The sequence below is a fragment of the Hippopotamus amphibius genome, chromosome 8 (genome assembly GCF_030028045.1).
Source record: "Hippopotamus amphibius kiboko isolate mHipAmp2 chromosome 8, mHipAmp2.hap2, whole genome shotgun sequence".
In the NCBI taxonomy this organism is placed as follows: domain Eukaryota; kingdom Metazoa; phylum Chordata; class Mammalia; order Artiodactyla; family Hippopotamidae; genus Hippopotamus; species Hippopotamus amphibius.
The window spans coordinates 30,415,666-30,428,256 of NC_080193.1; positions in this window are offsets into that span (position 1 = coordinate 30,415,666).

The following is a 12,591-nucleotide window of genomic DNA, read 5'->3' on the forward strand; positions in this document are numbered from 1 at the left end:
ACTTGGCACACACAGTGTTTCCCCATGGAAAGCGGTGTGCCAAAGGAGCACCCGCCTGGGATGTATGGCACTCTCCCATAGAAGCCCTCCATGCAGCAGGCTGCCATGGATTCGGCTGCAGGCCTTTGTGGCTGGAGAGACAGCAGCTCCTCTGGAGGCTCTGGGTCAATGTGCACTCCCGTTCGAGGAAACGAGGCCTGTGGGGTGAGGTCCTTGCAAAGAATGGCAAGCAGCCTGCTCCTTTCGATGAGACGCACGTGTGGTGAGAGAGGCTTGGCAGCAGAGAAGAAGCAAGAGGGGCATCCAGGGAGGGGGATTGGCATGCAGCTCGGAGGCCCCAGATCTCCTGCTTCCCAAGCAGGGAAGGCCGGCTATGCCCATCAGGCCCCATTCCCAAGTGCACACCCAGCTTCTGGATCTGCCCTTTCCCAGCCATGGAAACACACATAGGCCGTCCCCTGAGCCCTGCCGAGGGGCACCTTTGCTCCCCGGGTGGGCTGAATGGCATGACTGTGTGAGGGGAGAGGAGGCCCCAGGAAGCCTTCAGGGAGCTGCCCCAGCATAGCAGTGCTCAGGCAAAGGCACTCTTCTTCCTGCAGGCTGGATGCACCCTCGAGTTTCTGCTTGAGGCAGAGAGAGCTGAGCTGGGCGATCCCTGGCTGAAGGCAAAGCAGAGAGTTTTTCGGTGGAGCGATGCCTCCATCTGCTGGCCAACCAGCGTGGAAGCAGAAGCCTGGCTCCCACTGAGCTCCTGAGCAGGCTTCCAAGCTGGAGACCCTCTGGCTCTACAAGCTCGAGAGTCCTGCCTAGGACTTGCCTCTGGCAACAGAGTGGGTGCCAAGGGCCTGTGGGTTGCAGGCTGCTCGGAAGCCGCAGGGGAGGCTTTGGGTCCCCAGTGCTCTGTGATGGAAAACGCTGCAGGCCTGAGCCTCCAGGAACTCCTGCAAGGCTTGGGAGTGGGAAAGCTGTCCTTAGCAGAAGGCTCCCTGCCAAGGGCTGCAGGCCTTTGTGGATGGCTAAGCAGCAGCTTCCTTGCAGGCTGCTGGTCCAGGGGCATGTGTGCCCTGGTCCAGAGTGCTGTAAGGAGGAGGTCCTAGCAAGGGGAGAGCAAGCACCTTGTTTCTTGGCCTCGACTGGCCTGTGCCCCCAGAGGCCTGCCGGCAGTGCAGACAGCACAGGCAGCCAGGGTGTGTGGCAGGCAGCTACGAGGCAGCAGGAGTCCCGCTTGAAAGTTGGCTTATGACTGTTTGGACCTCAGGCCCCAACGGCAACCTGCACACACAGCCTCTGAACCTGCAGCTTCCGAGCAGTGCAAGAGACACACGGGTACCTCCCTGGGGCCTTCTTGAATGAACTGTGCTCCATCGAGGTCCTGCTGGCTGGCAGTGGCCTAGGCCAGCACAGGCCTTAGGGAGGCCTGGCTGAGCCTGGGGTGGGCTCCGAGCTAGCCGTGCCCAGTTCAAGCCTGGGACTTGAGGCCAGGCTGCAGCCTCATTGCAGGCTGGGCCTGGTGCTGAGAGCCTTGAAGCGAGGCCTTCCAGGGGCAAGGCTCAGTGCAGTGGCTTTCCCCTGCAATCCTCGTTCCTCACTCGGGCCGCCCTGCCTGTCAGGCCCACACTCCCTAGAAATGTGTTCCTGAGGCAGTTGCACAGTTGGGGAAGTGGAGGCTCTCCCAGCATGGGAGGCCTGCCTAGCACATTGCTCTGGGTGCAAAGAGGAGTCCCTGCACCTCGGGCACCGGGGCTACATTTTCTGCACACAGGAGACACTTGGCACACACAGTGTTTCCCCATGGAAAGCGGTGTGCCAAAGGAGCACCCGCCTGGGATGTATGGCACTCTCCCATAGAAGCCCTCCATGCAGCAGGCTGCCATGGATTCGGCTGCAGGCCTTTGTGGCTGGAGAGACAGCAGCTCCTCTGGAGGCTCTGGGTCAATGTGCACTCCCGTTCGAGGAAACGAGGCCTGTGGGGTGAGGTCCTTGCAAAGAATGGCAAGCAGCCTGCTCCTTTCGATGAGACGCACGTGTGGTGAGAGAGGCTTGGCAGCAGAGAAGAAGCAAGAGGGGCATCCAGGGAGGGGGATTTGCATGCAGCTCGGAGGCCCCAGATCTCCTGCTTCCCAAGCAGGGAAGGCCGGCTATGCCCATCAGGCCCCATTCCCAAGTGCACACCCAGCTTCTGGATCTGCCCTTTCCCAGCCATGGAAACACACATAGGCCGTCCCCTGAGCCCTGCCGAGGGGCACCTTTGCTCCCCGGGTGGGCTGAATGGCATGACTGTGTGAGGGGAGAGGAGGCCCCAGGAAGCCTTCAGGGAGCTGCCCCAGCATAGCAGTGCTCAGGCAAAGGCACTCTTCTTCCTGCAGGCTGGATGCACCCTCGAGTTTCTGCTTGAGGCAGAGAGAGCTGAGCTGGGCGATCCCTGGCTGAAGGCAAAGCAGAGAGTTTTTCGGTGGAGCGATGCCTCCATCTGCTGGCCAACCAGCGTGGAAGCAGAAGCCTGGCTCCCACTGAGCTCCTGAGCAGGCTTCCAAGCTGGAGACCCTCTGGCTCTACAAGCTCGAGAGTCCTGCCTAGGACTTGCCTCTGGCAACAGAGTGGGTGCCAAGGGCCTGTGGGTTGCAGGCTGCTCGGAAGCCGCAGGGGAGGCTTTGGGTCCCCAGTGCTCTGTGATGGAAAACGCTGCAGGCCTGAGCCTCCAGGAACTCCTGCAAGGCTTGGGAGTGGGAAAGCTGTCCTTAGCAGAAGGCTCCCTGCCAAGGGCTGCAGGCCTCTGTGGATGGCTAAGCAGCAGCTTCCTTGCAGGCTGCTGGTCCAGGGGCATGTGTGCCCTGGTCCAGAGTGCTGTAAGGAGGAGGTCCTAGCAAGGGGAGAGCAAGCACCTTGTTTCTTGGCCTCGACTGGCCTGTGCCCCCAGAGGCCTGCCGGCAGTGCAGACAGCACAGGCAGCCAGGGTGTGTGGCAGGCAGCTACGAGGCAGCAGGAGTCCCGCTTGAAAGTTGGCTTATGACTGTTTGGACCTCAGGCCCCAACGGCAACCTGCACACACAGCCTCTGAACCTGCAGCTTCCGAGCAGTGCAAGAGACACACGGGTACCTCCCTGGGGCCTTCTCGAATGAACTGTGCTCCATCGAGGTCCTGCTGGCTGGCAGTGGCCTAGGCCAGCACAGGCCTTAGGGAGGCCTGGCTGAGCCTGGGGTGGGCTCCGAGCTAGCCGTGCCCAGTTCAAGCCTGGGACTTGAGGCCAGGCTGCAGCCTCATTGCAGGCTGGGCCTGGTGCTGAGAGCCTTGAAGCGAGGCCTTCCAGGGGCAAGGCTCAGTGCAGTGGCTTTCCCCTGCAATCCTCGTTCCTCACTCGGGCCGCCCTGCCTGTCAGGCCCACACTCCCTAGAAATGTGTTCCTGAGGCAGTTGCACAGTTGGGGAAGTGGAGGCTCTCCCAGCATGGGAGGCCTGCCTAGCACATTGCTCTGGGTGCAAAGAGGAGTCCCTGCACCTCGGGCACCGGGGCTACATTTTCTGCACACAGGAGACACTTGGCACACACAGTGTTTCCCCATGGAAAGCGGTGTGCCAAAGGAGCACCCGCCTGGGATGTATGGCACTCTCCCATAGAAGCCCTCCATGCAGCAGGCTGCCATGGATTCGGCTGCAGGCCTTTGTGGCTGGAGAGACAGCAGCTCCTCTGGAGGCTCTGGGTCAATGTGCACTCCCGTTCGAGGAAACGAGGCCTGTGGGGTGAGGTCCTTGCAAAGAATGGCAAGCAGCCTGCTCCTTTCGATGAGACGCACGTGTGGTGAGAGAGGCTTGGCAGCAGAGAAGAAGCAAGAGGGGCATCCAGGGAGGGGGATTGGCATGCAGCTCGGAGGCCCCAGATCTCCTGCTTCCCAAGCAGGGAAGGCCGGCTATGCCCATCAGGCCCCATTCCCAAGTGCACACCCAGCTTCTGGATCTGCCCTTTCCCAGCCATGGAAACACACATAGGCCGTCCCCTGAGCCCTGCCGAGGGGCACCTTTGCTCCCCGGGTGGGCTGAATGGCATGACTGTGTGAGGGGAGAGGAGGCCCCAGGAAGCCTTCAGGGAGCTGCCCCAGCATAGCAGTGCTCAGGCAAAGGCACTCTTCTTCCTGCAGGCTGGATGCACCCTCGAGTTTCTGCTTGAGGCAGAGAGAGCTGAGCTGGGCGATCCCTGGCTGAAGGCAAAGCAGAGAGTTTTTCGGTGGAGCGATGCCTCCATCTGCTGGCCAACCAGCGTGGAAGCAGAAGCCTGGCTCCCACTGAGCTCCTGAGCAGGCTTCCAAGCTGGAGACCCTCTGGCTCTACAAGCTCGAGAGTCCTGCCTAGGACTTGCCTCTGGCAACAGAGTGGGTGCCAAGGGCCTGTGGGTTGCAGGGTGCTCGGAAGCCGCAGGGGAGGCTTTGGGTCCCCAGTGCTCTGTGATGGAAAACGCTGCAGGCCTGAGCCTCCAGGAACTCCTGCAAGGCTTGGGAGTGGGAAAGCTGTCCTTAGCAGAAGGCTCCCTGCCAAGGGCTGCAGGCCTTTGTGGATGGCTAAGCAGCAGCTTCCTTGCAGGCTGCTGGTCCAGGGGCATGTGTGCCCTGGTCCAGAGTGCTGTAAGGAGGAGGTCCTAGCAAGGGGAGAGCAAGCACCTTGTTTCTTGGCCTCGACTGGCCTGTGCCCCCAGAGGCCTGCCGGCAGTGCAGACAGCACAGGCAGCCAGGGTGTGTGGCAGGCAGCTACGAGGCAGCAGGAGTCCCGCTTGAAAGTTGGCTTATGACTGTTTGGACCTCAGGCCCCAACGGCAACCTGCACACACAGCCTCTGAACCTGCAGCTTCCGAGCAGTGCAAGAGACACACGGGTACCTCCCTGGGGCCTTCTCGAATGAACTGTGCTCCATCGAGGTCCTGCTGGCTGGCAGTGGCCTAGGCCAGCACAGGCCTTAGGGAGGCCTGGCTGAGCCTGGGGTGGGCTCCGAGCTAGCCGTGCCCAGTTCAAGCCTGGGACTTGAGGCCAGGCTGCAGCCTCATTGCAGGCTGGGCCTGGTGCTGAGAGCCTTGAAGCGAGGCCTTCCAGGGGCAAGGCTCAGTGCAGTGGCTTTCCCCTGCAATCCTCGTTCCTCACTCAGGCCGCCCTGCCTGTCAGGCCCACACTCCCTAGAAATGTGTTCCTGAGGCAGTTGCACAGTTGGGGAAGTGGAGGCTCTCCCAGCATGGGAGGCCTGCCTAGCACATTGCTCTGGGTGCAAAGAGGAGTCCCTGCACCTCGGGCACCGGGGCTACATTTTCTGCACACAGGAGACACTTGGCACACACAGTGTTTCCCCATGGAAAGCGGTGTGCCAAAGGAGCACCCGCCTGGGATGTATGGCACTCTCCCATAGAAGCCCTCCATGCAGCAGGCTGCCATGGATTCGGCTGCAGGCCTTTGTGGCTGGAGAGACAGCAGCTCCTCTGGAGGCTCTGGGTCAATGTGCACTCCCGTTCGAGGAAACGAGGCCTGTGGGGTGAGGTCCTTGCAAAGAATGGCAAGCAGCCTGCTCCTTTCGATGAGACGCACGTGTGGTGAGAGAGGCTTGGCAGCAGAGAAGAAGCAAGAGGGGCATCCAGGGAGGGGGATTGGCATGCAGCTCGGAGGCCCCAGATCTCCTGCTTCCCAAGCAGGGAAGGCCGGCTATGCCCATCAGGCCCCATTCCCAAGTGCACACCCAGCTTCTGGATCTGCCCTTTCCCAGCCATGGAAACACACATAGGCCGTCCCCTGAGCCCTGCCGAGGGGCACCTTTGCTCCCCGGGTGGGCTGAATGGCATGACTGTGTGAGGGGAGAGGAGGCCCCAGGAAGCCTTCAGGGAGCTGCCCCAGCATAGCAGTGCTCAGGCAAAGGCACTCTTCTTCCTGCAGGCTGGATGCACCCTCGAGTTTCTGCTTGAGGCAGAGAGAGCTGAGCTGGGCGATCCCTGGCTGAAGGCAAAGCAGAGAGTTTTTCGGTGGAGCGATGCCTCCATCTGCTGGCCAACCAGCGTGGAAGCAGAAGCCTGGCTCCCACTGAGCTCCTGAGCAGGCTTCCAAGCTGGAGACCCTCTGGCTCTACAAGCTCGAGAGTCCTGCCTAGGACTTGCCTCTGGCAACAGAGTGGGTGCCAAGGGCCTGTGGGTTGCAGGGTGCTCGGAAGCCGCAGGGGAGGCTTTGGGTCCCCAGTGCTCTGTGATGGAAAACGCTGCAGGCCTGAGCCTCCAGGAACTCCTGCAAGGCTTGGGAGTGGGAAAGCTGTCCTTAGCAGAAGGCTCCCTGCCAAGGGCTGCAGGCCTTTGTGGATGGCTAAGCAGCAGCTTCCTTGCAGGCTGCTGGTCCAGGGGCATGTGTGCCCTGGTCCAGAGTGCTGTAAGGAGGAGGTCCTAGCAAGGGGAGAGCAAGCACCTTGTTTCTTGGCCTCGACTGGCCTGTGCCCCCAGAGGCCTGCCGGCAGTGCAGACAGCACAGGCAGCCAGGGTGTGTGGCAGGCAGCTACGAGGCAGCAGGAGTCCCGCTTGAAAGTTGGCTTATGACTGTTTGGACCTCAGGCCCCAACGGCAACCTGCACACACAGCCTCTGAACCTGCAGCTTCCGAGCAGTGCAAGAGACACACGGGTACCTCCCTGGGGCCTTCTCGAATGAACTGTGCTCCATCGAGGTCCTGCTGGCTGGCAGTGGCCTAGGCCAGCACAGGCCTTAGGGAGGCCTGGCTGAGCCTGGGGTGGGCTCCGAGCTAGCCGTGCCCAGTTCAAGCCTGGGACTTGAGGCCAGGCTGCAGCCTCATTGCAGGCTGGGCCTGGTGCTGAGAGCCTTGAAGCGAGGCCTTCCAGGGGCAAGGCTCAGTGCAGTGGCTTTCCCCTGCAATCCTCGTTCCTCACTCGGGCCACCCTGCCTGTCAGGCCCACACTCCCTAGAAATGTGTTCCTGAGGCAGTTGCACAGTTGGGGAAGTGGAGGCTCTCCCAGCATGGGAGGCCTGCCTAGCACATTGCTCTGGGTGCAAAGAGGAGTCCCTGCACCTCGGGCACCGGGGCTACATTTTCTGCACACAGGAGACACTTGGCACACACAGTGTTTCCCCATGGAAAGCGGTGTGCCAAAGGAGCACCCGCCTGGGATGTATGGCACTCTCCCATAGAAGCCCTCCATGCAGCAGGCTGCCATGGATTCGGCTGCAGGCCTCTGTGGCTGGAGAGACAGCAGCTCCTCTGGAGGCTCTGGGTCAATGTGCACTCCCGTTCGAGGAAACGAGGCCTGTGGGATGAGGTCCTTGCAAAGAATGGCAAGCAGCCTGCTCCTTTCGATGAGACGCACGTGTGGTGAGAGAGGCTTGGCAGCAGAGAAGAAGCAAGAGGGGCATCCAGGGAGGGGGATTGGCATGCAGCTCGGAGGCCCCAGATCTCCTGCTTCCCAAGCAGGGAAGGCCGGCTATGCCCATCAGGCCCCATTCCCAAGTGCACACCCAGCTTCTGGATCTGCCCTTTCCCAGCCATGGAAACACACATAGGCCGTCCCCTGAGCCCTGCCGAGGGGCACCTTTGCTCCCCGGGTGGGCTGAATGGCATGACTGTGTGAGGGGAGAGGAGGCCCCAGGAAGCCTTCAGGGAGCTGCCCCAGCATAGCAGTGCTCAGGCAAAGGCACTCTTCTTCCTGCAGGCTGGATGCACCCTCGAGTTTCTGCTTGAGGCAGAGAGAGCTGAGCTGGGCGATCCCTGGCTGAAGGCAAAGCAGAGAGTTTTTCGGTGGAGCGATGCCTCCATCTGCTGGCCAACCAGCGTGGAAGCAGAAGCCTGGCTCCCACTGAGCTCCTGAGCAGGCTTCCAAGCTGGAGACCCTCTGGCTCTACAAGCTCGAGAGTCCTGCCTAGGACTTGCCTCTGGCAACAGAGTGGGTGCCAAGGGCCTGTGGGTTGGAGGGTGCTCGGAAGCCGCAGGGGAGGCTTTGGGCACCCAGTGCTCTGTGATGGAAAACGCTGCAGGCCTGAGCCTCCAGGAACTCCTGCAAGGCTTTGGAGTGGGAAAGCTGTCCTTAGCAGAGGGCTCCCTGCCAAGGGCTGCAGGCCTTTGTGGATGGCTAAGCTGCAGCTTCCTTGCAGGCTGCTGGTCCAGGGGCGTGTGTGCCCTGGTCCAGAGTGCTGTAGGAGGAGGTCCTGGCAAGGGGAGAGCAAGCACCTTGTTTCCTTGGCCTCAACTTGCCTGTGCCCCCAGAGGCCTGCCGGCAGTGAAGACAGCACAGGCAGCCAGGGTGTGTGGCAGGCAGCTACGAGGCAGCAGGAGTCCCGCTTGAAAGTTGGCTTATGACTGTTTTTACCTCAGGCCCCAAAGGCAACCTGCACACACAGCCTCTGAACCTGCAGCTTCCGAGCAGTGCAAGAGACACACAGGTACCTCCCTGGGGCCTTCTCGAATGAACTGTGCTCCATCGAGGTCCTGCTGGCTGGCAGTGGCCTAGGCCAGCACAGGCCTTAGGGAGGCCTGGCTGAGCCTGGGGTGGGCTCCGAGCTAGCCGTGCCCAGGACAAGCCTGGGACTTGAGGCCAGGCTGCAGCCTCATTGCAGGCTGGGCCTGGTGCTGAGAGCCTTCAAGCGAGGCCTTCCAGGGGCAAAGCTCAGTGCAGTGGCTTTTCCCTGCAGTCCACGTTCCTCACTCGGGCCGCCCTGCCTGTCAGGCCCACACTCCCTAGAAATGTGTTCCTGAGGCAGTTGGACAGTTGGGGAAGTGGAGGCTCTCCCAGCATGGGAGGCCTGCCTAGCACTTTGCTCTGGGTCCCAAGAGGATTCCCTGCACCTCGGGCGCCGGGGCGACCTTCTCTGCACACAGGAGACACTTGGCACACACAGTGTTTCCCCATGGAACGCGGCGTGCCAAAGAGCACCCGCCTGGGATGTATGGCACTCTCCCATAGAAGCCCTCCATGCAGCAGGCTGTCATGGATTCGGCTGCAGGCCTTTGTGGCTGGAGAGACAGCAGCTCCTCTGGAGGCTCTGGGTCAATTTGCACTCCCATTCGAGGAAACGAGGCCTGTGGGATGAGGTCCTTGCAAAGAATGGCAAGCAGCCTGCTCCTTTCGATGAGACGCACGTGTGGTGAGAGAGGCTTGGCAGCAGAGAAGAAGCAAGAGGGCCATCCAGGGAGGGGATTTGCATGCAGCTCGGAGGCCCCAGATCTCCTGCTTCCCAAGCAGGGAAGGCCGGCTATGCCCATCACTCCCCATTCCCAAGTGCACACCCAGCTTCTGGATCTGCCCTTTCCCAGCCATGAAAACACACATAGGCCGTCCCCTGAGCCCTGCCGAGGGGCACCTTTGCTCCCCGGGTGGGCAGAATGGCACGACTGTGTGAGGGGAGAGAAGGCCCCAGGAGGCCTTCAGGGAGCTGCCACAGCAGAGCAGTGCTCAGGCAAAGGCACTCTTCTTTCTGCAGGCTGGATGCACCCTCGAGTTTCTGCTTGAGGCAGAGAGAGCTGAGCTGGGCGATCCCTGGCTGAAGGCAAAGCAGAGAGTTTTTCGGTGGAGCGATGGCTCCATCTGCTGGCCGGCAACCATGCAAGGAGAAGCCTGGCTGCCACTGAGTTCCTGAGCAGGTTTCCAAGCTGGAGGCCCTCTGGCTCTACAAGCTCGAGAGTCCTGCCTAGGACTTGCCTCTGGCAACAGAGTGGGTGCCAAGGGCCTGTGGGTTGGAGGGTGCTCGGAAGCCGCAGGGGAGGCTTTGGGCACCCAGTGCTCTGTGATGGAAAACGCTGCAGGCCTGAGCCTCCAGGAACTCCTGCAAGGCTTGGGAGTGGGAAAGCTGTCCTTAGCAGAGGGCTCCCTGCCAAGGGCTGCAGGCCTTTGTGGATGGCTAAGCTGCAGCTTCCTTGCAGGCTGCTGGTCCAGGGGCGTGTGTGCCCTGGTCCAGAGTGCTGTAGGAGGAGGTCCTGGCAAGGGGAGAGCAAGCACCTTGTTTCCTTGGCCTCGACTGGCCTGTGCCCCCAGAGGCCTGCCGGCAGTGCAGACAGCACAGGCAGCCAGGGTGTGTGGCAGGCAGCTACAAGGCAGCAGGAGTCCCGCTTGAAAGTTGGCTTATGACTGTTTGGACCTCAGGCCCCAAAGGCAACCTGCACACACAACCTCTGAACCTGCAGCTTCCGAGCAGTGCAAGAGACACACGGGTACCTCCCTGGGGCCTTCTCGAATGAACTGTGCTCCATCGAGGTCCTGCTGGCTGGCAGTGGCCTAGGCCAGCACAGGCCTTAGGGAGGCCTGGCTGAGCCTGGGGTGGGCTCCGAGCTAGCCGTGCCCAGGACAAGCCTGGGACTTGAGGCCAGGCTGCAGCCTCATTGCAGGCTGGGCCTGGTGCTGAGAGCCTTGAAGCGAGGCCTTCCAGGGGCAAAGCTCAGTGCAGTGGTTTTTCCCTGCAGTCCACGTTCCTCACTCGGGCCGCCCTGCCTGTCAGGCCCACACTCCCTAGAAATGTGTTCCTGAGGCAGTTGCACAGTTGGGGAAGTGGAGGCTCTCCCAGCATGGGAGGCCTGCCTAGCACTTTGCTCTGGGTCCCAAGAGGATTCCCTGCACCTCGGGCGCCGGGGCGACCTTCTCTGCACACAGGAGACACTTGGCACACACAGTGTTTCCCCATGGAACGCGGCGTGCCAAAGAGCACCCGCCTGGGATGTATGGCACTCTCCCATAGAAGCCCTCCATGCAGCAGGCTGTCATGGATTCGGCTGCAGGCCTTTGTGGCTGGAGAGACAGCAGCTCCTCTGGAGGCTCTGGGTCAATTTGCACTCCCGTTCGAGGAAACGAGGCCTGTGGGATGAGGTCCTTGCAAAGAATGGCAAGCAGCCTGCTCCTTTCGATGAGACGCACGTGTGGTGAGAGAGGCTTGGCAGCAGAGAAGAAGCAAGAGGGCCATCCAGGGAGGGGATTTGCATGCAGCTCAGAGGCCCCAGATCTCCTGCTTCCCAACCAGGGAAGGCCGGCTATGCCCATCAGGCCCCATTCCCAAGTGCACACCCAGCTTCTGGATCTGCCCTTTCCCAGCCATGGAAACACACATAGGCCGTCCCCTGAGCCCTGCCGAGGGGCACCTTTGCTCCCCGGGTGGGCAGAATGGCACGACTGTGTGAGGGGAGAGAAGGCCCCAGGAGGCCTTCAGGGAGCTGCCCCAGCAGAGCAGTGCTCAGGCAAAGGCACTCTTCTTTCTGCAGGCTGGATGCACACTCGAGTTTCTGCTTGAGGCAGAGAGAGCTGAGCTAGGCGATCCCTGGCTGAAGGCAAAGCAGAGAGTTTTTCGGTGGAGCGATGGCTCCATCTGCTGGCCGGCAAGCATGCAAGGAGAAGCCTGGCTGCCACTGAGTTCCTGAGCAGGTTTCCAAGCTGGAGGCCCTCTGGCTCTAAATCTCGAGAGTCCTGCCTAGGACTTGCCTCTGGCAACAGAGTGGGTGCCAAGGGCCTGTGGGTTGGAGGGTGCTCGGAAGCCGCAGGGGAGGCTTTGGGCACCCAGTGCTCTGTGATGGAAAACGCTGCAGGCCTGAGCCTCCAGGAACTCCTGCAAGGCTTTGGAGTGGGAAAGCTGTCCTTAGCAGAGGGCTCCCTGCCAAGGGCTGCAGGCCTTTGTGGATGGCTAAGCTGCAGCTTCCTTGCAGGCTGCTGGTCCAGGGGCGTGTGTGCCCTGGTCCAGAGTGCTGTAGGAGGAGGTCCTGGCAAGGGGAGAGCAAGCACCTTGTTTCCTTGGCCTCGACTGGCCTGTGCCCCCAGAGGCCTGCCGGCAGTGCAGACAGCACAGGCAGCCAGGGTGTGTGGCAGGCAGCTACGAGGTAGCAGGAGTCCCGCTTGAAAGTTGGCTTATGACTGTTTGGACCTCAGGCCCCAAAGGCAACCTGCACACACAACCTCTGAACCTGCAGCTTCCGAGCAGTGCAAGAGACACACAGGTACCTCCCTGGGGCCTTCTCGAATGAACTGTGCTCCATCGAGGTCCTGCTGGCTGGCAGTGGCCTAGGCCAGCACAGGCCTTAGGGAGGCCTGGCTGAGCCTGGGGTGGGCTCCGAGCTAGCCGTGCCCAGGACAAGCCTGGGACTTGAGGCCAGGCTGCAGCCTCACTGCAGGCTGGGCCTGGTGCTGAGAGCCTTCAAGCGAGGCCTTCCAGGGGCAAAGCTCAGTGCAGTGGCTTTTCCCTGCAGTCCACGTTCCTCACTCGGGCCGCCCTGCCTGTCAGGCCCACACTCCCTAGAAATGTGTTCCTGAGGCAGTTGGACATTTGGGGAAGTGGAGGCTCTCCCAGCATGGGAGGCCTGCCTAGCACTTTGCTCTGGGTCCCAAGAGGATTCCCTGCACCTCGGGCGCCGGGGCGACCTTCTCTGCACACAGGAGACACTTGGCACACACAGTGTTTCCCCATGGAACGCGGCGTGCCAAAGAGCACCCGCCTGGGATGTATGGCACTCTCCCATAGAAGCCCTCCATGCAGCAGGCTGTCATGGACTCGGGTGCAGGCCTTTGTGGCTGGAGAGACAGCAGCTCCTCTGGAGGCTCTGGGTCAATTTGCACTCCCGTTCGAGGAAACGAGGCCTGTGGGATGAGGTCCTTGCAAAGAATGGCA